The sequence below is a fragment of the Macaca nemestrina genome, chromosome 13 (assembly GCF_043159975.1).
Source record: "Macaca nemestrina isolate mMacNem1 chromosome 13, mMacNem.hap1, whole genome shotgun sequence".
Classification (NCBI taxonomy): domain Eukaryota; kingdom Metazoa; phylum Chordata; class Mammalia; order Primates; family Cercopithecidae; genus Macaca; species Macaca nemestrina.
Window position 1 is genome coordinate 115,599,819 of NC_092137.1, and position 27,238 is coordinate 115,627,056.

Consider the following 27,238-nt stretch of genomic DNA (forward strand, 5'->3'; position numbering starts at 1 on the left):
TGAATGAGCTTTCATTATCATGTAAAAATGGACAGCACGTCTCATCTATCTTCACTCACCCTTGTCCACTGCCACGTTTCTGTTCCACCTGAAGTTCTCTTCCTCCATGTCTGGACGTTTTAAATATGTGAACTTCGAAGCCCAACAAAGCCTTCTACTCACTGCTTCTGTAAATGTCTTGGCCAGAAAAAATAGATTTGCTTTCTTTTCTAAACTCCCACGTCACTATTTATTGGAACCTCGTTTATGAAATATCGTTTCTATCATTTACTTCAGTCATTCACACATTAACTGTAAATTTCTTGCAAGTAAAGCCTGAGTCTTTTAGCTTCTCTGACTTTGAGAATTCAATCTGTATGTATTTTTTTTTTAGATGTATACCACAGCATAACACAGGGTGAATTATAAATGTTTTCCAGAGTATTTCGTGCTATTATTCTCACAGACATCTGAGTCTACCCAAACCAATAGTTTTCTGTTATTACATGTTTATTTCTAATCTTCGACTCACCTTTGGAGAAATAGAAGAATACTGCCTTTGAAATAAAAAGGCAAGGTTTCTTATATGAAATATTAGTATAGAAATGGTGAATTTATTTGGGGGTGGCTGGGTATACATTTTTGAAAGAAAAGCTTGTGGCCTGAAAAAAAGAACACAGTTTTACCAAAGTAAAAATCAACATGTTCAAGAGTGTTCATAGATCAAAAGTATAATCACTCAATTCCTAACCATTTCACAATACAACAAGCCATTATGTTGGGGTTTTATCAAAGATGAGCGATATTAGTTCTCGCTTAGAAACTGATTTTAGCCATTTCATTCAATTCAGTAAAAATGGCAGTATTATAAACTCTAGCATTAGAGCCAGGAGCAGGATCTTCCCCTAAAACATTGTGAATCTTTAGGAATAGAACTCCCAGGGTTGCAATTTTTAAAAAGGAATAGGTGGTACGGTATTAGTAGCTGTTACTTGAAAGTTACCCTAGGCAAGATGAAGAAGGCTGAGGAGATAAATATCTCCTTGGGTCACTTCCTGTCCTTGTTGAATACAAGGACTAATTAAGGTAAGGCCAAACACCATTTTAAAATAAAAAAATAATGAGAACTGACTTAGTTTTTGCAAGGACTTTCAACCTCATCTAATCAGATAGTTGTGCCAAGAAATGAGAAAAAACAAATCTAGATTGTGTGTTCCAGGACTCAGCCCCAGGACAGAACTCACGCCAACCCGACCACAGGCCTGATATAGGAAGCCTGTGTCCTTAGAAGGGCTTTTCTCTCTTGAGTATCCAAAGGCTTTGTTATCTCTGATTTCATTGCCTCACTCAAAACCTGATTTTAGCCATTGCCTTCAATGAAATAAAAATGACAGGAGCAGCTTAAAATGTCATCCTTCCCGTGGATATCTGTATTTTAACAAGGAATTAATCTTTAAGCTTAAGTGCCATCAATGATATTTCAGGCAATCCCTCAAAAATGGAGTAACGTTTTGGAGACAATCTAGGAAATCTCTAAAATCTCTCTTAAGTGGCCACACAGAGTACTGAGGGGGCTTGCTAAGTGTACCATCCTACCCCAGCTACACCTGTTTGAAAGAGGTGCTATCTTTTATAAGCCAAGAAGCAGCTACTTTTCTGAGCATAATTAGCTTAAGAGTTCTCTAAAATAACTTGATTTAAATATCTTAACTTCATCTGCTCTCACTTAACAATTCACCTCTTTTGTGATACACGTTATGTATACCTACTTCAAAAAGACACTAAAAGTTAACTTTGTTCAATTACCATTAATGGACTGTTGAATCCAGACAATTCGCTTCTAGATTGGAATATACTGAGTATCTTTAATTGGCCCTTGTAAGAATGGGAGGGGTTAGTGTTTTTAAAAAGGGGTTAAACAGGAATAAATGCCTTTTCCAACTTCTTTCAAGTGCTGTCATTGACTGAGGCTACTTTACTAATTATTCTCAGGAAAATACAATACTTACAGGTTCAGAGTTGTGGCAAATTGAGAGACTGAGTTGATTCTTCATGAAAAAACACATTATCAGTGGTCTCCTATGCAGCAGGCACTGTTGCAGGTACATGTGGGGAAACAGCAAGAGAAAAAGTAGATAAATATCACTGTCTCTATGGAGCTGATATTCTGAGGAGAGGTTGAGGCTGACTTAAATCTAGGAGCTCTGGTAAGTAGAAGAGTTTAACCTGATTCTGAAATATCTGAAACATCTTGCTCAATACTCCGTATTTAAAAAATAAATTCAGGGGAAAATTGCACAACAAAAATTAACATAAAAACCAGAATAAGTATCTAATATGCTTGCTGAATGAATGGATTCTGAATTTTCACTTATGTCAATATAAAGGAATAAAATAATAGTCATAATATGTGAAAGATGAGAATGGCAATTGGAACTAAAATACGTTATTTCTTCCTAGTAAGTTAGTTAGCTCTTAAAACACAAATCAAGTACTTCCCCAATAGTCAAGTGTTGTTTCTCTTGTGATAACTAGAATAGAAATAGAAATAATATAAATAAATCATGTCCCAAATCCATCAACCTATTATGCTTCTTATGGTTTTACTAAAGAATAAGTAAACTTACCAAGTCGGTATATATAGTAAATTAGTAAATTTGCCAAGAAATTTGTCTTTCTTGTGACCTAGGACTGTATAGAAAAGGCCTATGTATTCTCCTTCTGGAATGTGCCATGATTAGTCTAGGTTTTGATTAAGCAAAAACTGACATAAGCATGTTGCATGCTATGTGAACACTAAATGATTGTCCTGCTACTTTAAAAATATATCTGGGGAAACAACAAAACAATGAAACGCAATATAATATAGTTGAAGATGAAAGGAAATGAGACTTCGGCAGCATCTGTGATAAGTGAACACTTGTCTCCTTCTCTGAGCTCTTGCTGCTGCTCCTGCCCACCCTCTGTCACTGGACTCCCAGCTGCAAGGTGGCCCATATTAACAGTCACTCTGGGTTCAACATCATTAATGTTCACTCTCAAGTCACCACAAATCCCACGTTCCCCTCATCTCTCAGGCTTAAAAAACTCATTTAACACCAAGGGCTAATTAATTAACTGGATTTTCTTATATTTAATGGGGAACATACTAAGCCATCAGAATCCAGCCTTGTTCAAATTTAGGTCACCAAAGAGGTCTACAAGTATGCCACTCAACAGAAAACCTAACCACTTATTGTCTAGATTTTACTTTAATAGTAATCAAATTTTTTAACAAAATGTTACGTTAAAGCAGAGCAGGAGGGATGCTGCACTAGAACAATTTTATAATTTCTATCATCATGCAAGTCCTTATTTCCAATATGCCTTCATTTTACTCATGAAATGATCCCTTCACCTGAAAATACACAGTAGCATTAATTCTGGAAATAGTGTAAAGACCTGATGTTAAATGTTTGTGTATATTTGATTACAGGAGGGTGCCTTGTTCTCTATGGCTAAAGGCAGAAAATGAACTTTTTGAAACCATGGTTGTCAATTTTTCCTATGTTAGAGTTAGATCAGACAATCTAACACTGTAGCTAGTCTTTTATTTGAAGTTGGCAATCTCCTGAATGCAAACAAAAGCATGAAAGAAAATAGGAATTTATTTCAGAGTATACAAATAAAGTGACTTTATTCTGCAAAGCTTCAAATTTGCAAATATTCACATGTCAATTTCCATAAACACCTTACCTCTGAAACTAGATCATTTCTCCAGTGCAAATCTAAGGCCTGTATTTCTTGAGGATGAGAAACTCTGCATTCCCTATTGCTGTCAGAAATGTACTTTCCATCATTTTGTATTACCTGTTCAGATTTATTTAAAGATTGTTTTCCAAAATAAAACTCAAATGCATCCTGAGATAAATTCACAGAAGAAAGATTCAATCAGAAGCTAAATTATTTTTGAAGATTTATTCTCGTGGATACAAATGGATTATTCTAGCCAACAGCTCTCTAAAATCCTTTGGGTTAAACTTTGATGATAGTACTCAAAGCTAGATTTCCAGAAATATTAATTTCCAGTGAAACTGCACTTAAACATGTTCAAAATAATATAAAAAGTGTTTTGGGATTTGTTTTTATATACTCCCCATAGAAATGCCAGTGAAAATATTTGCTGAGGTGAGAACTGTCTCAAACGTCTGTCTCCTGTTCAAAGGGACCCTTTCTAGAATGAAGAGAAGTGGAGCCCGCTGTGCCACAAAATTTCCTTCATATTCCCTCTGAATAAACAGGTTGACTACAGGCTATATTAACTTGAAAGACTCTCCTATGAGTGACTGTTTAAGACAGAAAATCCAGACCTGAAAGCCCAGAGCACTGAGCCTTCAGGTGGGCAGCTAAGAAAAAGAAAGAAGCCTAGAACTCTTCAAGGGAAAGTGACTAGGGAGGTTGGATCCATTACTAGACAGCCATTGGCTTTGGTCGGCTCCATAGTTAGCCATGTAGACCCTGAATCCTAGAAGTCTCTTCAGGATAGCTACACAACCTATTAACCTTCCAGAACATCACCAGAAGGACAATGACCTGAAGTGCACTGGCCAGTTTTTGAGGCAGTAGATGATCTGTGAAGGAGTCAGTTTTCTTCACTCTGTAGCTAAGACAGAGACTACAGATCTGAAAACAGCTGGGTCCATAGGGTTCACCTTGGAATATTTGGAAGCCCCCAGGCCTCCTCCTAACAGATGAGTCCTCATAAAGCCCAAGTGCCTCATGTTGTTGAGAATGCCACAATTTTGTTATATTTCTTTTCTTTTTGGGGGGAGTGGGGGAACAGAGTCTGGCTCTGTCACCCAGGCTGGAGTGCAACGGCATGATACTGGCTCACTGCAACAACCTCTGCCTCCTGGGTTCGAGCAATTCTCCTGCCTCAGCCTCCCAAGTAACTGGGATTACAGGCACATGGTACCACTCCTGGCTAATTTTTGTGTTTTTAGTAGAGAGGGGATTTCACCATGTTGGCTAGACTGGTTTTGAACTCCTGACCTCAGGTGATCTGCCCGCCTCGCCCTCCCAAAATGCTGGAATTACAGGCATGAGCCACCATGCCCGGCCTCATATTTCTTATTAAGTTTATTGAATGGCAACCTTGGATGACTTTAACGAAAGAAGATGTGAGCTTGAGGAGAATAATAGCAACTAATGGGCTAATCAGCGCAGGCCCTTGCTAAGTGACTGGCTTCTTGCTCTGCTCTGCCATCAGAAGACTCAAATTTATCCTCGAAGAGAGTAAAAATTCCCAAATGCCTCAGACCTTCATGAACTAAGCCATTAATGCTTACAATGAGCATGCCAAAGGTCTGTTTCCTGAGTGTCGCATCATTTAGTCTTTGAGAACAGGACATACACATTCCTTTGATCTGCTGACAACACCTAGCAAAGTACCTTGCAGTGGGAACGTATACCCACATACTTGCCAGGGAAATGAAGTACTGAATGGATAAATGAATTCATTACTCACAATCATTATCAGTATTGTGTTCTTTGTATCTGCTTGCTGGAGTGGCTGAAAGCACCATAAAAATAGCACATTTGGATATCACAAAAAGCCTGGATTCAAGTAACTCTTCCATTTACTCTAAATCCCTGTTGTATATAATATGATTTGACGAGTAAACATTATTTACTTGCTTCTAATTTATTGCATCACCAATTATATTTGAGAATAAATTGCAAGTGTGGATGGCAAGTAAAAGTATTATTGACAAGACTTGTATACATCCTGGACAATAGTAACATCATTTAAATGGTGATGGTATTGGGATATTTTTATAATCTAACCCTAGGCATGCTAAAATACAGTGAGATAAACATTGAATGGGCCTTGCATTAATCCATTCTCACACTGCTATAAAGAACTGCCAGAGACTGGGTAATTTATAAAGAAAAGAGGTTTAATTGACTCACAGTTCCTGTATGACTGGGAGGCCTCAGGGAACTTACAATCATGGCGGAAGGGGAAGCAAACATGTTCTTCACATGACAGCAGGGAGAAGTGCCCAGCAAAGGAGGAAAGCCCCTTTCCTCCATCAGATTTCATGGGAACACACTCACTATCACAAGAACAGCATGAGGGTAGCCGCCCCCATAATTAAACTACCTCCCACTGGGTAATTTAGTCCCACTCCCCCTTCCACAGCACATGAGCATTATGGGAACTACAATTCAAGATGAGATTTCGGTGGCGGCACAGTTAAGTCATATTAGGCCTCTTGCTATGTTGCTTCACATTTTTAGATCAAATAGTTAAATAGTTTCCAATTTAAAAGAAATCACATATTTGTATACAACTACTGTATTTTAATCTGTCACATGTTTTATTATCAGGGACATTAATAGTTAAAAAAAATCCTTTTATATCACTTTCTGATAGTGATTTTCTGTATATCCTTTATTGTATCCAAAAGTGTACATCCGTGTTTTAAAACTTGAATCATAAAAATATTCAGGTACTGTGAGATTATCTCCATTTTGAAAATGTTATAAATTTAAGGACATCTTGGAATAGTACTGTGAAATGACTTATATGTCTACATTTAGGTGGCATATCTATCTCAATGGGATTTGCACATCTTTTAGAAATGTGATGTAATTACTCCATATTTGAGACCAGCAAGCAATCTCATTCCTTTTCTAATTCAAGTGGCTTTATTCCAACCTGCTTGGATGAATATGGAAGGGGAAGAATCCAGGCTTAGATAGCGAGCAGCAGTCCTTCCCCAGATAGGTTTCCAAGGATGAGCCAAGGGACAGCTACCTCAGCTTCACAGATGAGACAAGCTGTGAGCCAGAAGACAGAGGTGGGCAGGAAGAAAAGATGTGACTTGACAGAGATGCTCTAAGTCTAAGCCTGCAGAGGATCAAGCAAAGTGAAGAGGGGAGAGGAAGGCAAGGTGGAGTGAAGTCAAAGAAGAAGCCCCAGTGAACCCAGCCACTGCTCTGCCTCCAGTTCACTTTTTGGGGCTCACGTTACCTTGGTAGGCAGGAGTTGGGGCAGAGGTTACATTTTAAAAGAAGGCGGTAATGCCTGGACTGGAATTATTCATGGGATTTTTGTGACACTTTAATTTATGTCATACTTCTTGCATATTTTCTTATATCACCATCAGCCAAATCTAAGTACTATTATTATGTCCATTTACTTTGTTCTTAGCTATCTATATATTTAAATATTGATAATCATAGTGTAAGTATATTTTCCCTAAGCTCTCTGAGCAGTAATTCTACACTGATTCATTAACCTGAAGATATCTGTGTCCTTACCATTCTGATCACTATATCAGAGACATCACCAGTATTTCTGTGTGGATATTTCCTTGTTTATCCTAAAATGTGCTTTCTCTTCCATTCTTGCCCCTCTAAACTAAGCTATGTGCCTGGGGTCCCAAGCACCCTCTGTGTATTTCTCATTGGGGTTATTATTTTAATAGGGAGGGAAGTGACAAGTTGATTTCATGTCTTGATTTAATCTCACCCCTTAGGTCTAACAGGCATTTTCAACGTACCGTGCATTTGGATTATACCTCTCCCCTAATTTTCAGTGCTGACTTTTCTCTAGTTTTGAATTTTCTTCATTTTTTTTTTTTTAATATCTGAGAAGTCAGATGTTAGAAGATTTTGTGTAAGTCATCATTGCACCCCTGTTTCAAACCTTCTGTTTTGGTAGCCCACCTGGCTGGCCTTGGAATTTCAGCTTGTGAATAGAACACTTTCTAACTGGTTCAAGTTCCCCTAGGGGAACAATGATTCTGGTTCTGAAAGGTTACTAGGACACAGAAATTTGCTAATACAATTGCTTTCTGATATGAACTTGAGAAGAATCTGTTTGTCTAGATCCCTTAGAACTTTGTTCCTTTTGCCAGTAGGAATAGCTTCCATCTCTGACTCATTCCTTAGTTGAGTTCAACAAAAAGTTATTGAGTACCTTATATGTGCCTTAGGAATAGTCAAATGCAAATCCATTGGACTTAGCCCCTGCCTTGTGGGAGCTTCTATCTAATCTATTGGAAACATAGACACATAAATGGATAATGTTCAACAAGCTTTAAGTAACTGGACAGTGTTTGATACAGTTCTACATGTTAAGATGAAGGTTGGAGGGAGGAGTCAGAAAACCTGGATTCACACTGACACTTTGCTACTTTTAAATGTAAACTACTAAGTCCCTTAACCGTTTTCATCTTAATCTGTATGTTAAACTATTATATCAATACTTACCTCATTGAGGAATTATAAAAACAGATTGAAGAAATTTGGAGGAAGAAAGATTTTCAAATATATACATTTAATTTTAAAGTGGTTCTTATATGATTGCCTCTGTTTCTAAGCAATGTGATTATATTATCACTGATATATTATTAATGCACTGCAGTCCAAGACCACCAAGAGAACACCTACCTATATTTGACAATTTGGATATGTTGCTCATTGCAGAGAGAGAGAACTGACACTACACGGAGCCATGGAATGTCTCAGTAGTTGGGTATTAGAAGAGAGTTATATGTCAATGGAAGTTTAATGGGAATAGCATTCAATCTATGAATCTATAAATTGAATCTATAAATTGGCCATTTTATCAATATTGATTCTTCCTATCCATGAGTATGGAGTATTTTTCCACTTGTTTGTGTCATCTCTGATTTCTTGGAGCAGCGGTTTGGGGAGCCAAATGATGAGAATATATGGACACATAGAAAGGAACAACACACACTGGGGCCTTTTAGAGGGTGGAGGGTGGGAGGAGGGAGAAGATCAGGAAAAACAACTAATGGGTACCAGGCTTAACACCTGGGTGATGAAATAATCTGTACAACAAGCCCCCATGACACAAGTTTACCATATAACAAACATGCACATGTACCCCTGAACTTAAGGGTTTTTAAAAAAGAGAATTCAAGTTCGGATTAGGTGACACTGGAGTGAGTTCCAGGACGTGGGGCTGGGAGTGGATTGGGTGCTGTCAGGAAGCCAAAGCAATTCTGTGATTGAGTATCTTAACAAACCTTTTGTAGAAAGAGGCAAAACTAAATAAAGGCAAAGGTGTACTTAATTACTCAAGAAGCAGTAGTCACTCATACAAGCCAGGACAAGGGGGTGCTTGGTCATTATTGTGGTTTAGACAATGTTCATGATGCCTGTGTTCAACCATGATGTTGTCTTGTGTTTGTACTGATCCATCATGGAATAGCCTTGTCTGATGTTGATGTTTTCTGAAATCTTGTTCCACACAACACTGAAGCCTGGCTTTGAGTGCTGGGCCAACTTCTGGAGGTCAGGGGTTACTTTTCTGTTTCCTAATATGAGTGTGTGTATGTGTGCATAAGCATATACACAACCCTAGAAGCGTGTTGTCAAATTCAAATTCTTTAAATCTAAATAAATGAAATTCTCAACATATTTTCACTACTAGAGGTTAAATCCTTTCCATTAAAACAAAATCAAACTAGTTATTCGTAATTTTTTTCATACTTATTTTTCTGTCATTTATTTTGCTTTAAAATTAAAGGATTATAACATTGAAGCATAAAAACGTGTGTCAGATAACCACATATGGTATGAAAATCATAACCAAGCATTAAAACATCAAGCAAAAATAATAGCTTGGTTCCAAAAGGGAGAAAAATTCAAAAGTTTATTAAAGTAAAAAATATATAAATAAGCAAATGAGATTTATATAGCTGTTTTTCTGAGTTCTACTTTTAATTATATCTTGAACTACCTTGCCTGCTCACTGCCAAAAAAAAGAAAAATTATATTTGTGGGCAAAGAAGAAATAATTATTATTTCCAAAACATATTTACCCCAATATGTAGCCCTGAACGATGCTGCTTAGACATAACAAATCATCCTCATTCTTAACCATGCTTGCATTTTGCATGGAACTATCTATGCCAAATGGTCATTTTTCTCACATTTATTACGTTAACAGGATAAATGCCAACATTTGTCAACATCTTGTAAATGATGAGTCTTAATGAGGCAAGCTACTGTTTCACTCCTCTGAGGAATTTCATAGCAGAATAAGCAAAATATCAGGTTAACGCAAGTGGGAGGGAATCCCAGAGAGCAAACCTTTCTATGAACGTATATTCCTTGAGGTTTTGCTTAGAGTGGGTTCTAGGATCCAGGCCAATTTGGCCGAAACCTTTCTACAACATTTTAATTATATTTTTAACAAATCCTACAAAATGAGGTTCACATGTTGATTCAGCCAAAAAAAGAAAAAAAAAAAAAAAAAAAAAAGCAAAGCAGTATCTACAAGCTGAACAGAATGCAAGAGAGAGGGAGTGATTTAGTGGTGTTGCCAAAAGCCAATGAATACAAGTGTTTTATAATAAGAGGCCATGTTCCACTCATATTGGGGTAGGTACAAAGAGTGGTGGAGGAGATACTCCTGCTCTAGAACAAATGGATCAATAAGTTTTTATTTACTACGCATGTGCTAGACCCAGAAGTGAAAAATGTAACATTTAGAAAAACATTGTTTACAACATGGAAACTGAAGGCAAGACAAATGCAAAATAAGATAATACCTAGGCTTGCCAATGTGTTCTGTGACAAGCTTGGAAGCCAATGAAAGAACACAGTTAATGCCACAGGTTTCAGCGGCAGAAGTTTTTAGTCTGTGTTTAAATCCTGATTCTGGTAGTTACAAATTAAACACACGTGGACATACGATTTTATTTCTGTAAATCTCAGTCTCTTTACCTGTCAAATGGAGATAATGATACCTACTATGTAAGATTACTGAAATAATTCAATACGATACATATAAAATGATTCGTAAAAAGCAATTATTGCCGTTATCATATCTATTAATGAGATTAAATATTGCTAATCTCTGGTATAAAAAACAAATAGTGGGTAAGAGAGTACCAACAGTTCTTTTTTTAAAATTTTACTTTAAGTTCCAGTATACATATGCAGAAATTGCAGGTTTGTTAATAGGTATACATGTGCCATGGCAGATTGCTGCAACTATCAACCTGTCATTGTCATCTAGATTTTAAGCCCTGCATGCATTAGCTACTTGTCCTGATGCTGTCACTCCCCTTGCCCCCCACCCCCTGACAGCCTCCGGTGTGTATTGTTTCCCTCTCTGTGTCCATGTGTTCTCAATATTCAACTCTCACTTATGAGTGAGAACATGCAGTGTTTGGTTATTTTGTTGCTGTGTTACTTTGCTGAAGGTGATGGCTTCTAGCTTCATCCATGTCCCTGCAAAGGACATGATCTCATTCATTTTTATGGCTGCATAGTATTCCATGGTGTATATGTGCCACATTTTCTTTATCCAGTCTATCATTGATAGGCATTTGGGTTGGTTCCATGTCTCTGCTATTGTAAACACTGTTGCAATAAACATATGTGTGCATGTATCTTTATAGTAGAATTATTTATATTCCTTTGGGTATATACCCAGTAAAGGAGTTGCCAGGTCAAATGGTCTTTCTGGTTTTAAATTCTTGAGGAATTGCCACACTGTTTTCCACAATAGTCAAACTAATTTACATTCTCAGCAACTGTGTATAAGCGTTACGATTTCTCCAAAGACTTGGCAGCATTTATTGTTTCTTGACTATTTAATAATGGCCATTCTGACTGGGGCAAAATGGTATCACATTGTGGTTTTGATTTGCATTTCTGTAATGATCAGTGATGTGAAGCTTTTTTCATATGTTTGTTGGCCACATAAATGTGACACTTCTTTGAGAAGTGTCTGTTCGTGTCCTTTGCCCACTTTTTGATGTTATTGTTTGTTTTTTCTTGTAAATTTGTTTAAGATCTTTGTAGATTCTATATATTAGACCTTTTCAGCTGGGTAGATTGCAAAAACGTTGTCACATTCTCTAGGCTGCCTGTTAACTCTGATGATAGTTTCTTTTGCTCGTTTAATTAGATTCCATTTGTCAATTTTGACTTTTATTGTCATTGCTTTTGGTGTTTTAGTCATGAAGTCTTTGCCCACGCCTATGTCCTGAAGGTCTTGCCTAGGTTTTCTTCTAGGGCTTTTATGGTTTTAGGTCTTATGTCTAAGTTTTTAATCCATCTTGAGTTAATTTTTGTATAACGTGTAAGGAATGAGTCCAGTTTAAATTTTCTGCATATGACTTGCCAGTTTTCCCAACACCATTTATTAAATAGGAAATCCTTTCCCCATTGCTTGTTTTTGTCAGGTTTTTCAAAGATCGAATTGTAGATGTGTGATGTTATTTCCAAAGCCTCTGTTCTGTCCCATTGGTCTATGTCTGATTTGGTACCAGTACCATGCTGTTTTGGTTACTGTAGACTTGTAGTATAGTTTAAAGTCAGGTCGCATCTTTGTTCTTTTTGCTTAGGATTGTCTTAGCTATACAGGCTGTTTTTGGTTTCATATAAAATTAAAAGTAATTTTTTCTAATTCTGTGAAGAATTTCAATGGTAGTTTGATGGGAGTAGCATTAAATCTATATATTACTTTGGGCAGTATGGACATTTTCACGATATCAATGCTTCCTATCCATGAGGATGGAATATTTTTCCATTTGTTTGTGTCCTCTCTGATTTCCTTGAGCAGTGGTTTGTGGTTCTCCTAGAAGAGATTCTTCACATCCCTTGTTAGCTGTATTCCTAGGTATTTTATTGTCTTTGTAGCAATTGTGAATGGGAGTTGATTCATCATTTGGCTCTCTGCTTGTCTATTATTGGTGTATAGAAATGCTTGTGATTTTTGCACATTGATTTTGTGTCCTGAGACTATGCTGAATTTGCCAATCAGCTTAAGTAGCTTTTTGGCTGAGACAATGTGGTTTAATAAACATACCATCATGTCTTCTGCTAACAAACAATTTGACTTTCTCTCTTCCTATTTGAATATCCTTTCTTTCTTTCTTTTGCCTGATTGCCCTGGCCAGAACTTCCAATACTATACTGAATAGGAGCAGTGAGAGAGGGAATCCAGCAGCACATCAAAAAGCTTATCCATTACAATCAAGTCAGCTTCATCCCTGGGATGCAAGGCTGGTTCAACATACACAAATCAATAAACGTAATCCATCAAATAAACAGAACCAATGACAAAAGCCACATGATTATCTCAACAGATGCAGATAAGGCCTTTGATAAAAGTCAACATCCCTTCATGTTAGATACTGTCAATAAACTAGGTATTGATGGAACATACCTCAAAATAGTAAGAGCTATTGATGACAAACCAAAGCCAATATCATTCCAAATGGGCAAAAGCTGGAGGCATTCCCTTTGAAAACCAGCACAAGGGTGCTTAACAATCCTTTAAAAGAACATGCTTTTTATTGCAAGTAGTTGTTATTGTTGTTGCTATGTGTGTGTCCGAAGGAAAATGTTCTCATGTGAAACCCAGAATCCTTTAGAAAGTAATGAGCAAATATTTCAGTACCCTTATTGAACACTCCCTACTATTAGATTGGAGCAAAAGTAATCACTTTTTTGCCATTACTTTCATTGAAAAAAAAAACAGGCTGGGCATGGTGGCTCACGCCTATAATCCTAGCACTTTGGGAGGCCAAGGTGGGTGGATCACAAGGTCAGGAGATCAAGACCATTCTAGCTAACACAGTAAAACCCCATCTCTGCTAAAAATACAAAAAATTAGCCAGGCGTGGTGATGGAAGCTACTCGGGAGGCTGAGGCAGGAGAACGGCCTGAACCCGGGAGGCAGAGCTTGCAGTGAGCGGAGATTGCGCCACTGCACTCCAGCCTGGGCGACAGAGTCAGACTCCATATCAAAAAAAAAAAAAAAAAAAAAATGCTACAGCAATTTTTATTTTTATCTTAAGAGTTACGGGGAATCACAGGAATGCTACAGGTATTCACGCTTGAGAAATAACATGCAATGTCCTAAAACAGCTGGAGGTACACAACGGAGTATGCAGCAGCCATTCACTAGGGTGAGTGGAGGAACAAGTTAAGAAAGAATATTATGGGTTAAGTTTTGGACATATAAAATGTGAAAGCGTTTTCAGTTAATCCAAGTGGAGAAATCCAATTTGGATAAACAGGTCTAAAGGCCAAGAGAAAGATTTGTACTGGAGACAGAGATCTGGCAATATTCAGCATAGGGACACTCAAAGTAATGAACATAGTTGATATTGGGCAGGAAGAGAATGAACAAATTCCATAAGGACAGTGAAACCAAGCCGATAGGAAGAGTGATCGAGGAGCCAAGAAACACTAAGATCTCTCAAAGAAAAGAAGAAAATAAGTCCCTTAGGAAACTAAAAAGATCAGGTAAAGGAGGAAATGAAAATGCCAAAAAATCAGGGTATCATGGCAGACGAAAGAAGTGGCCAAGTGTGGTAAGTATTATTCAAGCTCGAGTTCTAATACTGTCTAGCATTCTTTAGTGCTTATCGTATGCCAGGCTTTGTTGTAAGCCAGGGTCCAGCAGACTTTTCCATAAAGAGCCAGCTAGCAAATATATTGGGATTTGTGGGCAGTGTCACCTCTGTCACAGCTGCACCTCTGCCCTTAGAGTGCAGAAGAAGCCACTGGAAATACATACAGGAGCAAGTTCTGCTGTGTCCCAATAAAACTTTATTTACAAAAACAGGCAACAGGCTGGCCAAAGTTTGCTGACCCCTTAGCAGTACTTTATATTTATTCACTCAGTCATCTTCAGAACAAATGTAGGAGGTAATTTTATTCCCATTTTATGGACCAGGACACTAAGGTATAGAGAGTTTGTCACCCTTCCAAGGTGACAGAGCTAGCAAGTGTTGGAGGCAGAGTTCAGATCCAAGTAGCTGGCTCCACAGCTGATACTCTTACTTTGTGGCAGTTTCCTATAGCCAGGAAGGTCTTTAGTGGTGTGGGTAACAGCAGCTTCAAGGCAGTGATAAGGCAGGAGGTAATGGGCTGTGGTGCAGGTGGAAAGAGGAGAATCAAGCTCAGGCAACTCCACCTAAATGTTCAGCTGTGAAGTAAGAGATAGATCAAGGGGAAAGAAGGATCAAAACAAGAACTTCTAAGTCAGAAAAGACATTGCATGTGTTGAAATGATAATGGGAAGAAGAGAGAAAGGACAATATAAAGAAGTTTCTGGGAAGAGAGCAAGGAAGGAATTCAGAGGTCAAGTACTTACCAAATAGTAAATACACCTCCCTGAGAACAGGAGGGACAGACGAATACTTAGTGTGAGTAGAAATAATTGTTAAGGAAATGTGAATGGAAATTTAGAAAATTTTTTTTATAAAACCTTCTACTTTTCTTGATCAATAAGGTTTTCTCAGGGAGAGGAATTCGAAATAATGAAGAATATTTGAATTGCTTGCTTTACAAAAAGTTATAATTAAAATGAAGTAATATGTTGAGCTATTGAGTATATTAGGTGCCAGATACCCAAAAAAGCCTTTTATAGGCATTACTTTATTTCAAATCTAGACCATCCATGAGAGGTAGATATTCTTACATCAAGTTTAGGAAGAGACGCTGAAGTTTAATTAGACCAAAAAAAAAAAAAAAAAAACTTGCCGATTAGTGAGAGATAGATCTAAGAACTACAGCTTTATTTTTTTCTAATTTCAAAGCTAGTACTTTTACCTGCTATTCTATAATGCTCTCTAGAATAGAATATAGGAAAAGGTTTGACCAGGAAATGATAGGTCGGAGATCATGAAGTTAGGACAGCATTTTCTGCCTACTTGCATAGTCGCACTAAGGCAGTACGTGATTAATTACACAAAGAATGATGAAGGCATCAACTACTCTACAAGATATAAGATGTGCAAAGTCATTCCTTGTATCCAGGCAGTCACGAAATTCTATTTGTTTTTCTACAGAATGATTGTAATATATAAAAGAGGGAAAGTTCATTGAGATATTTCTGCTGTGTTCTCTAGAGAGAGTTGACTCAAGAGCACGGAAGTCAAACAGTTCAGCACAGGAAAACATGGGACATGAAACGTACCTATAAGGTAGGTACACACATATAGGGTAGAAAATACAAAAATCAACACTTGAGGTCATCAAACTTAATGAATGAGAATTATGCTCAGGAGCATGGAGATATAGTCAGGAAAACAAGAGCCCATCACACATTCATTTAATCGGTCATTCAGATAAATACTCACCCAGTGGCCCTGGTGCATGAGGCATTGGGGTAAGCTATAGAGAGGGTGCAGTGATGACAAATTAGAGGAGCATCCTCTGTAGGAACCTACACTACTGGAGAGGAGAAAGCCCTGTAGCATGTCACTAAAACATGAGAGGAGGGGACTGATCAAGATGTCCTCTAGAAAACATATTGAATGACCACAGTGAGCCATCTACATATTTCCACCCATTCGCTTTATACACATTCATGCACACAGACACCACCCAAATGGTTGGTTCATGTCCCATGAAAATGAAAATAACTCTATCTTCTTTCATGCTCATTTTATACCCCCCCAAGTCTGAAAACAGTTTTGTTTCTTGGAATTAGTTCCTCATTTTTGATTCCTCACAGATTTACACACCTTGATCACTGTGCGTGATTCTAAATAGATTTAGCTGTTTCCAAAAACTCCTTCTGCCTTTGAAGGATGCTGATTTTCTGTGTGAGAATAATCACAAGAATGTGCTTTAGGTTTACACAGTATCTGGCTTCACATTTTGAAAGCATCTGAGATCTCCCAAAGGAAAGTTTTTTGGAAAAGATAAAATGTATTCAATGTTGAAGTTTTTGTATGTTTACTTCCTAACTGGTCACATAACTTTGTATCATCTGGATAGTGAGGACCACAGCTTTGGTAAGAATGCTTTGTCACATGTCCTTCTCGATAGACTCATACACCCTATGCATCATCACAGCAGGAAAGGATGGTTGCTGGTAGATGATACCTGCATTAAAAAAAAAAAAAAAGAAATGAGGAGTAAGGAGGCATGGAGAATGGTGTGGGTCATGGACATGGGCTGGTAGCAAGAGTCCGTTCAGCAACAGAACAGGAGGAAACGCAGCCTATCTGGAGAATAATCCCATTAGTGTCAGGACCCATTGACTCTGACCTTCCATTTGAGCTTGCTGCTTTGGGCCCCAGAGTTGAAGCAGTCTTTCCAGACCATCAGTGAGTGCATGCACTTCCTCCTGGCACACGTCCAAGTCACTCCAAGGACGCACACACACCAGGTGGAGAATCAGACAGTATTTTAATCACAACACATATTGAGTGCAGGTGTAGTTTTTGAACTACTTTCTTCATGTGTTTTCTGTGGAGGAGACTAATGGCAGAAGTTTAAACTCCAGAATGAATCAGAAGCAACCTCAAATCCAATTGTGGAATGAAGCTGGAAATTGGAAAATGCAAAATTAGAAAGAGTAAAATACACAGCATCTAATAAGGAAGGCAAGCATTCCCCATGAAAATGTATACACGTTCTCTCCTGTTTCTTAGGGACTGTCTGGATCTTAAATCCCAACCTTAAGACGAAGTCAAAATGAAAAAGTTGCAATGATAATACAAAAGTCCTCTGGCCAGAAGGCAACTGCTTATCCCCGAGGTCTATAAAAATGAAGAGAAAGAAGAAAAGGTGGAAAAGCAACTCAAGTATAATTTTATTCCTACTGTTTCCAAGGCACTGAAAAGTTTCATTAAATATCCTGGGACACGGTTGGAGAATATAATAAAGTTTCTCCAGAAATTATTATTTTCTTGAACTTTACATTCTCAGTTTGTAATCTAATGCGAACACATAACACAGATAATAATAAAACCCTGATTATTCCTATGGGAAAGAAAATGAATTTGGAGCTTAGCTTGTTTTTCTATCTTTCAGGAACTATTAGCTCTATTTACGTGTGCTGTTATAAATTCTGTAGAAGAGAAAGAGTAGGTGGAAACTTGAGGATAAAAGCATTAACCATGTAGCAAAAGGACACACACGGGTTAAAAGCTACAGAAGAAATTTCATGGGAAAGAAAGAGATATAGAGATATCAAGCAATATCTCTTTTTTTTCCCATGACTCTCAAACACGGCTAATAGAATTAGAATTTAGTATAGCCACTTTGGAGGGCATTTCACCAGAATTGAATATAACTGGAAAGGTGCACAACCGGAAATTCCACAATTCTGAGAGGAACATCTAACAAAATTGAAAACAATGTCAATAACCAATAGCTTCTCAGGTATGCATGTCTTTCTATTTGGTGTTCGTGGCAATTGTGGAGGAGAAACACGCTGTGCCCAAAGGAATGCCATCATACACATTCAATGTCGTATGGCCTCATAGTCTTGATTTTAAAGTTATATCTAAATTCTTTTCCTGGCTTGGCCATTTAATTAATAGCTGTTTGTTTCGGCAGAATTGTGTTATTTTTCTGTCTTAGTTTCCTCATCTATAAAACAACAACAGCAATATCCACCTCCTCAAAGTCTTGTGAAAAAGATCAATTAAGAGAATATTTGTAAAGAACTTAGCAAAATGCCTAGAAGAGGGTGAGTATAATTATAGCTATCTAGTTATAGCAATTTTGACTGTTGTGGTACAGGCTTCCTCAGACAAGCTGCTTAAACACTTTGCCCAGTCATTTTTTTCAGTTGCATAAATTATTGTCGCTAGAGGGCAAAACCATTCCCTAACATGAAGGTTACCCTCGAGAGCAAAGCATGGCTGCTGAGGGAAGCAGCAGTACCAGCTCAGCAACACAGAGCGACTGCGCTCTTAGCTGAACGCTGGAAAGCTTCCACCAGGTCTATCAAACTGGAAATTGCTGCTGTGTTTGGACTTTCGTACACTGGCTACTCACAGGGAGGTACAGTTCCTCCTCCACCACTGTACACAACTCCTGAAGGAAGAAGTCTCCAGTTAGACAATAGGAAAGTGAGAAAATAATAATGAGATCATTATTGACCATAATGATTGACCTCACCACGTGCCAGGCACCGTTTGCAGCGCTTGGATATGTAGTCCCTCATTTAATCCTCGTTACAATCACAGGAAGTAAACACTATGATTATCTCCATTTTAGAGATAGGGAAAGGAGCCTGAAGAAAAATAACTTGCTGATAGGGACAAAGTTAGTAAATGGCAGAACCAGCTTAGACACTTAGATGGACTGGCTCCAGGTTCCCATGGTGTTTACTCCCAAGCTATGGACCTAAAATGCGAGAACTCTGAGTGGAGCCTAGAGTCATGAATTATGTGCTGGAACCCACCAATCTTATCTGCCAGAGACATGTCGTAGGAAAGAATGGCGAAACCTGGAATCTAAATGACGGGAACTAGTTATATGGAGCCTAACAAGTCTTTTGAGGTTACCCTTTTAGTATTACATATTCAGTTTCTCAGTGCAAGCATGCAAATGAATGTTATGTAGTTTAAGCTTGAGTCTTAAAACAACAGGAAACTTATTCTGATAATGTTCTCTGAAAGAAAATAGTCTTTCTTCATGTCTTTATAATATTAAAAATAATAATCATTTTAGAAAGCATAGCGTATACAAGCTATATCTGCAGGGTTTTTTGTTGTTGTTGTTGTTTTTTAAGTAATCACTTTAAGTAGGCTCTTGCAAACCACTTAGCCAAGGAAAGATATTAACGCTCTGATGTTATTGATAATGTGCTTATATATTCTTTGCTGATTTCTTGTGGTGTTCTGTGCCCCCCAACTGCTGCCAGGGGCATGCAATTTTCATTGACTTTGTAGAGAGAATTGCAAGCAAGTCGGCTTCGTGAAAGTAGAGAGAGAAAAGGCTAGAAACAGATTCATGGCTGACAAAAGAAGAATCGTGCCGAAAATGGGATAAATAATAACAGTCCTATTTGGATGAGTCTGCCACAAAATAGGAAGCCAAACCATCTTAAGATGGGTCAAGGCTGCTCCATCACGGACAGTGGCGTGTAACATTATCTGATGAAGGGAATGGATTTCTTTCTTTTCATCCATGCCTGATATGTCTCGTAGGATTAAAGGGTCTGGTAGCATGGTGAAGTTACTAAGATGGAAGCTGAATAGCACCAGTAAGAGGAGACGACACAATTCCAGAGGTTAGGATGTGGATTAGTTGGCCAAAGGCAACTGGCTTCCCAGCTGTATACGCTTACAAGGGAAATAATGGGTTTCCATCAGTCACTACATGTAACTCTGACAATATATGTTTAAAGGTCTTTTTTAAAAAAAAGGAAACAAGATTATTTGTGAAGATGAAAAGCTTACAAAATCACTTTTAATAATGTGACATGAAACAAAGCATCAAATAAATAGATGTGCAGGTTCCTAAGCCACCTTTCTGATTGGTTTTGTTTGTTTCTTTGTTTTTTTTTCAGGTCTGTGTGAAGAAAGGCCTGTTGCTTTGCTACTCAATAGTAAGGAGGATGGAGCTCTGGTAGCTGCAGCTCAGATTGGGATAGGGGCCGGGGACTATTTAAAGCCAGTAAGAAACTGAGCATGCACGAGGCCAAATAATACTATTTCAATCAAATACAGAGTGAGGAGCATTAGTGGTCCACATCCTTTCCTCTCAAGGTACTAGTGATTTTTTAATTGATTTACCGGAATGTTAGCCTTTCTTTATATTTGCCACGATGATGGCCCGATTTTCAGTTTGCTGCCTACATTTGCTTATGAAAGTTTTTGGTACATAGAAATGGTTAATTTTTAACAAAATGGAATAATAATTCTCTTTATGTTTTCTGTTACCACTTTTCTGCTTAGAAACTCCTTGCTCATTCTAAAATTACTTAAATAATCATAAATTTTCTTTGCCAGTTTCAGTGCTTGTGAAATTGGTTGTGGTGCTTTTACTTTTTACATATGATCCTTTAATTTACCTGAAATTCTATCTTCCATTATGCTTGTTTCAACCTAAGATATTTAGATCCCATTTAAAACATATATTTGTTGAATTCAGTTCTGAAGGGTGTTGATCCAGCTTTAACCATCTTTAATCCAGGCAGTGTGCTGCTTTTAGTTTTTTGTTTAACACGATCTGCATCTTTCAGTATTTTTCCTGAGAAAGCCTTTAACCTTTCAGACAGTCGCTAAGAAAACCAATCTATTTTAAACCCCAGAGAAATATCGCAAAGCATTTAAAGATGACGCTTATAATGTGATATGTTATCACCGATATTTTTTACCAGGTAGCTGTAGTTTGAAAAATGTAGCTGTTAAATGTTGATTAGTGCTTTTCCTGTTTGAGCTGCTATTTTCTTAATAATATAAATTCTTAACTCTTGTCTGCCAAGTCACTTAATACAGTGCTTGTATAAGCACTAATGGCTAAAACTATAGCTCCTAAAATTCACACAGTCTGGTATGTAGATCACAAATTCCTATACTCCCATATCTAATATTACACACAAAGTGAGCACAGCCTTTTCTTAGACAACAACTAAATAAGCACAAAAAGAAAAGATGGTAGAGGGTTTAAACAACTCTGGATTATCTGTGCTTTAAAGTTAGTTCTCAAAAGCTGTTCCTCACATTTAACTATCTTTTTCTGCATAGAAGGGGTAATTGATGTTTCACTAAGTATACAAGTTTGAATTACAGAAAATCATCATGATTGTCTCAGTAGGCCAAAAAGAAAATTTTTATTCTGAGAGCATGGTTCACTCCACTTTCACATGAGGCCTTTAATAAATATTGGGTGTAACTATTCTATCAATGGAAGAAAAGTAGGCCCACATTGTCCATAATTATACTCTAGAATATTATGCTATATTCAGGAAAATGACTTAAACGATACCAATAAAAGTCAGTTAAATCGGAATGACCTGGTACTATCATTCATTTAATCCACAGAGAGGAATGAAAAGTTTACACACAGATATCTCATATATAGCATTCATAGGTTATTGTGACTGTTGTTGCTTAAATGAATTATAGATTAAATTATGCCTAGTTCTCTCTCACCAATGTTAGCGCTCAGAAGAAAACATCCAAAAGGTCCCAGAAACAAAGTTTCTCTCTGATCTTCTGCCCTCCTATCTCTTAGTCTCACTCTCCCCAGAGTCCAGCCACAGAGACTAGAATCCCATTCTTTCTCAAGGCTGGGTCATAGAAACCAGGACCCCTTTTCCCCAAAGCCAGCCATCAAACCTAAAGTTATCATTCTAACTTTCCCTCCACCCTTCTGTGTAAAAACTGGCTATAAAGAAATTATCCAAACTACCTTGTTTAACTGTAGGTCTTAAGACCCCCATTCCAGAGGGAGTCCTACCCCACACCTAGAAAGAAGGGAGGCTTCTCAGAAAGGCCAAGGAGAATCTAGACTGACAGGCCTTGCTCGGTTTTCCCACTCAGTCGATTAGCATTAGCTCCTACCCTTTTTGCCCAGTCATATTTCTACATGGCTGTTGATATGGTTGGACTCTGTATCCCCACCCAAATCTCATCTCAAATTACAATCCCCACATGTCAAGCGAGAGACCTGTAATCCCCATGTGTCAGGCAGTTCTTTACAGCAGTGTGAAAATAGACTAATACAACTATCCGTACTTTGTTGAAACAAAGCACAAAAATGGACAATCTCCACTTGTCTTTGGGTCTTTGTTCTGAAGGATCCTGTGTATACACATTAAATACATTTGTATGCCTTATCTTCCATTAACTTGCATTTAGTGAGTTGATTTTTCAGGAAAACTTCATTGGCCCTTACACTAGTATAGATTTATCTATTCTCAATGAATGATTTAGCTGCCATAATCCGCTATTGTTGTTTTAAGCAAAGGAACCTTTGATGAGAATTACTATAGTACTAGGAGTAATGTTTATGTATCAGTCTCTGGACTAGAAGATTCTTTCCTACCTCTTGTTGTTTGTGGGAAAATAGATCTGCAGTCTTTTTTACATACAATTTCCATTACAATGTTTATGGTTCCTGAGTGTGAAAACTCACTGTATTTGTCTTTTCATTTTATTTTAAACAGGTGACTAATATGTGGATGAGTTAGTAAATCTGTGGTATCAGTTACCTGTGCTTCAGTTCTGTAAGGGTGCCAATCCTGGAATTAAGTTATTTTAAAAGGCTCTTTGAAGACAGCCACTTTGTGAAAAAGATTAGATTATGTGACACAGGCTATGGCAGAAGATGTGACAATAGCCTGGATTATTGGCAAGGAGTTCCAAGACGGAATTGTCCTCACATAAAACAGCTGTTGAAGACATTCAATTGTCTTCCTCATCATTGATGCTCAAAGGCACACTTGCTGAGAAAATTATCACTAAATGTTAGGAGAAAGAAAAAGGAATTTACTTCACATCTCTCTAGTAGACTTTGTCCCCTCCCCAGCCCACCCCCCAACCCCAGAAAGAGACTCAATGGTACCCAGAAGGATTTCACAGATATGGGGAAATACACAAAGGCATTGGAATATTTAGACAAAAAAGAATGGTCTTCCCATGTGAATGGACTGTGGTTATGATTTGGAGGGCCCCCAGATGAAGATGCAGATGTGGATTTACAAAGGACTCTACAGATATGTTGGCTAGAATGCAGTGGTCTGAGAGAAACCCAGATTGCTTCAATATGTAACGCTCTTCAATTAAGTGCTGCTTATTTTTTTCTTCAAGAATTTTTTTTAAAAGAAGACTGCATTTTTTTAGAATTTTTAAAATTACTGTATACTCAGCACCCCATGATATAGGACTTTCAAAAAAGATATATGGGCAAAGGTACCCATCATCTGGGAGGCCTCTGCAACTTCTAAGAAGGTGTTGGAAGAGGTCATTTAATGGAGCTCATATGTATACGTGTGTGTGTGTGTGTGTGTGAATATTTATTGAGCTGTTGTCCAGAATATGAGCTCAATTAAATGTATATTCATATATATTTATATACATACATATATACACATATATATTTACATATAGTGCACACTATATATACGTGTGTGTGTATATATGTCTATATTCTGAGCCCACTAAACTTAACTGGCTAAAGAGAGCAGTTTTCCTATTTATTTTGTTTGAATAGAGATCTGAAAGACACACATGTCAACATCGTGCAAAGTTGGAGTCACCCTTCACCTGTTAGTGAAGTTAGGAAAGTTAGCCATTGAGTACAGAAAATAAAATGATTTCCAATAAGCTGCAGTGGAGACAGGCCCAGATCTGACTGCCAAATGCCCCAGAAAAGCAAAGCAGTTTGAAAGGTTGGGTTGTCATCAAATAGAGATAAGGGTCTTGCTTTATTCACTTGGAAAGTTCCAGGGAGTTTTCTGGATCAGTGAAAACAAGTAAAGGTTGGTTTACCAACTTGCTTTTTAAGATTCAAGGTGATTTTGAGGCCTTGTGTTGAAGTGAACTTTAACGTGCTCTGTAATAAAAAGTGCATAAAACATTTGTTTCCAATCAGCTTTCAAAAGTCATTACTCATCTGAGTAGAGATAAGTAAGGGTAGGGCATTTTCTGATGCTGGCTGCATGCCTGAGAATATGTATGGGGAGAAGCATATACTAGGCCATTCATGAGAAGTGCAAAATTGAAGGGATTGTTCCAGATTGGTAACACGACAGAAATGGGAAATCAAAAGACACACCTAAGAAGGAAATCCTCTCCTAAGGGGCGGGACCGGGAGAGTGGTGGGACTGAGCCTGAAGCTGTAGGTTAACATAGGCTGACGTTCAGGCTTACAGGCTTTAGGTAATAAGTACTGGCTCTATGGCTTACCATTTAATGACTATGTCACCTTTGGAAAGTTATTTAGCCTCTCCAGGACTTAGTTTACCCATCTATAAAATCAAAATAGTATTTATGTCATAAATTTATTTCAAGAACTAATTGCGATAGTACCTATAAAGCACTTGGCATAATACCTGCAACATAGGAAATGACTTCAACTTAGCTAGTTGTTAAATATTTTCTAATTAGCAGAGGAGGCTAACATCTGATATGTCACTGTTATCAACCTTGATTTCCTAACTCTGAAACTTTCTTCATGTTGTTTCCTATATTTTGAGAATGTAATGAAATATTATGTGCAAAATATAGTCAGCCCCAGTAGCTGGAACATAGAAGGGATTTGACAATCATTAACAGATATTATCATCCTTCCTCATCTAAGTAAGGAACTGAGATGCAGTTCTTGTATTGGTGCCTCAGCAAAAATAAAATAAAATAAAACATTCTGTTGAAAAACCAAGCTATAGAAAAGATCCTCCTCAAAAAATGAAACAAACCAAAACAAAACAAAAAAGGCTTCAACTGAGTCAACTGAGACCTATAGGGTGAGTAGAAATTAGCCAGGAGAAGACACGAGGAAGTGCTAATGTCCAATGTCAAGGTGCGCAAGTAAAGTGCACTAGAATTTAAGAGAGTTGTACAATATAACACAAACGAAGATGTGATGAAGTATGAGCTGGAGGCAAAATTATGGGAGTCTAGCACCCTGAATGCAATCCATGGGCCATTGCTGTCTGCCCTACCTACAAAAGAGGTCTAGAACCTAAACAATTCGCCCACATCTACAATATCGCTGGTCCAACCCAACCTCACTTCAGTCTTGGATATTTTTGCATATCTTCTATCCCGGGATTCCTACTTCCACCATCGCCATGCTGCAGAAGCCAGAGGGATTGTTCTAAAATCCAAGTGAGGTCATTTCGCTCCTCCTCTCAGTGGAGCAGCAATTGACTAACTTTCCATTGTATTAAGAATAAAAAAGACAGTGTCCTTTATCTCTTTTTTCACTTAAGCTTTTTATTTTGAAATCATTGTAGATCCATATGAATTGTAAGAAATAATAGAGAGAGATCCCCTGTATGCTTTACCAGGTTTCTTCCCCTGGTAACACTGCAGCACTATGGTATAGTAATGCAATCAGGATATTGATATTGACACAGTGCCTTTCCAAAGCCACAAGAATCCCCCGTGTTCCTCCTTTATAGCCACATCCAGCTGTCTTCCCCAACTCCCCCTTCTCCAACCCTGTCAATCACAAATCTCTCTTCTATTTTTATAATTTTGTCATTTCAAGAACGACATATAAATGGAATCATGCAGTATGTAACCATGTGGGATTTTTTTTTTCCCCTCATTTAGTATAATTCCCTGGAGATGCATCCAAAATGTTATGTGTATCAGTAGTTCATTCATATTTTTATTGGTATTGATGTACTACAGTTTATTTATAATTCACCCACTGAAGGACATCTGGGTTGTCTCCAGTTTGGGCCTATTATAAATAAAACTGCTATGAATATCTATGTACAGATTTTCTGTGAATATAAGCTTTCATGTCTCTAGAATACACAAGAGTGCAATTTCTGGATGGTATGGTAGTTACATGTTTGCTTTTAGACGAAATTTTCCAAAATGTATTTCAGAGTGGCTGGGCCCTTTTATATTGCCACTAGCAGGGTGTGTGTGACCCAATTTCTTTTCATCCTCACAAACATGTGTTGTTGTCAATAGTTATTTTTAAATTTTAGCCAGTTTGAAATGTTTGTAGTGTTATCTCATCATAGTTTTAATTTGCATTTCCCTAATGGCTAAACCATCTTGTTATGTGTTTCTTGGTCATCTATATTTCCTCTTCTATAAAATGTCTTTTCATATTATATTTTGTCTATTATCTATTTGGATTCTTCATTTTTTTAGTTGTTGAATTTTGAAAGTACTTTATATATTCTAGATACCAGTTCTTTTTTAATTTAACATGTGCAGGTTTGTGATACAGTTAAACTCGTGTCATGGGGATTGTTGTACAGATTATTTCGTCACCTAGGTATTAAGCCCAGTACCCATTAGTTATTTTTTCTGATTCTCTCCTTCCTCTCATACTCCACCCTCCGATAGGCCCCAATGTCTTTGTTCCCCCCATGTATCCATGTATTCTTATCACTTAACTCCCACTTATTAGTGAGAACATGAAATATTTGACTTTCTGTTCCTGTGTTAGCTTGCTCAGGGTAATGGCCTCTAGCTCCATCCATGTTCTTCCAAAGGACATGATTTCATTCTATTTTATGGCTGCATAGTAATTCATGGTTTATATGTACCACATGTTATTTAACCAGTCTACCACTGATGGGTTTTTAGGTTGATTCCATGTCTTTGCTATTGTGAATAGTGCTGCAGTGAACATATTAGTACACATATTTTTATGTTAGAATGATTTATATTCCTTTGGGTAAATACCCAGTAATGAGATTGCTGGGTTGAATGGTATTTTTGTTTTTAGGTCTTTGAGGAATGGCCACACAGCTTTCCACAATTGTTTAACTAATTTGCATTCCCACCAAGTGTATAAGCATTCCTTTTTCTCTGTAACCTTG

General features: G+C 37.6%; 1 long non-coding RNA gene across 2 annotated transcripts in view; it reads right to left on the reverse strand.

Moving 5' to 3' along the window:
• The window catches only part of LOC105490137 (uncharacterized), a 216,682-nt gene that overhangs the window by 18,534 nt on the left and 170,910 nt on the right, over positions 1 to 27,238 (reverse strand). For both annotated transcript variants that reach the window (XR_011612084.1, XR_011612085.1), the window contains one exon: positions 512 to 2,072. This is a non-coding gene — a long non-coding RNA (uncharacterized lncRNA). The remainder of the gene's footprint in view (positions 1 to 511; positions 2,073 to 27,238) is intronic.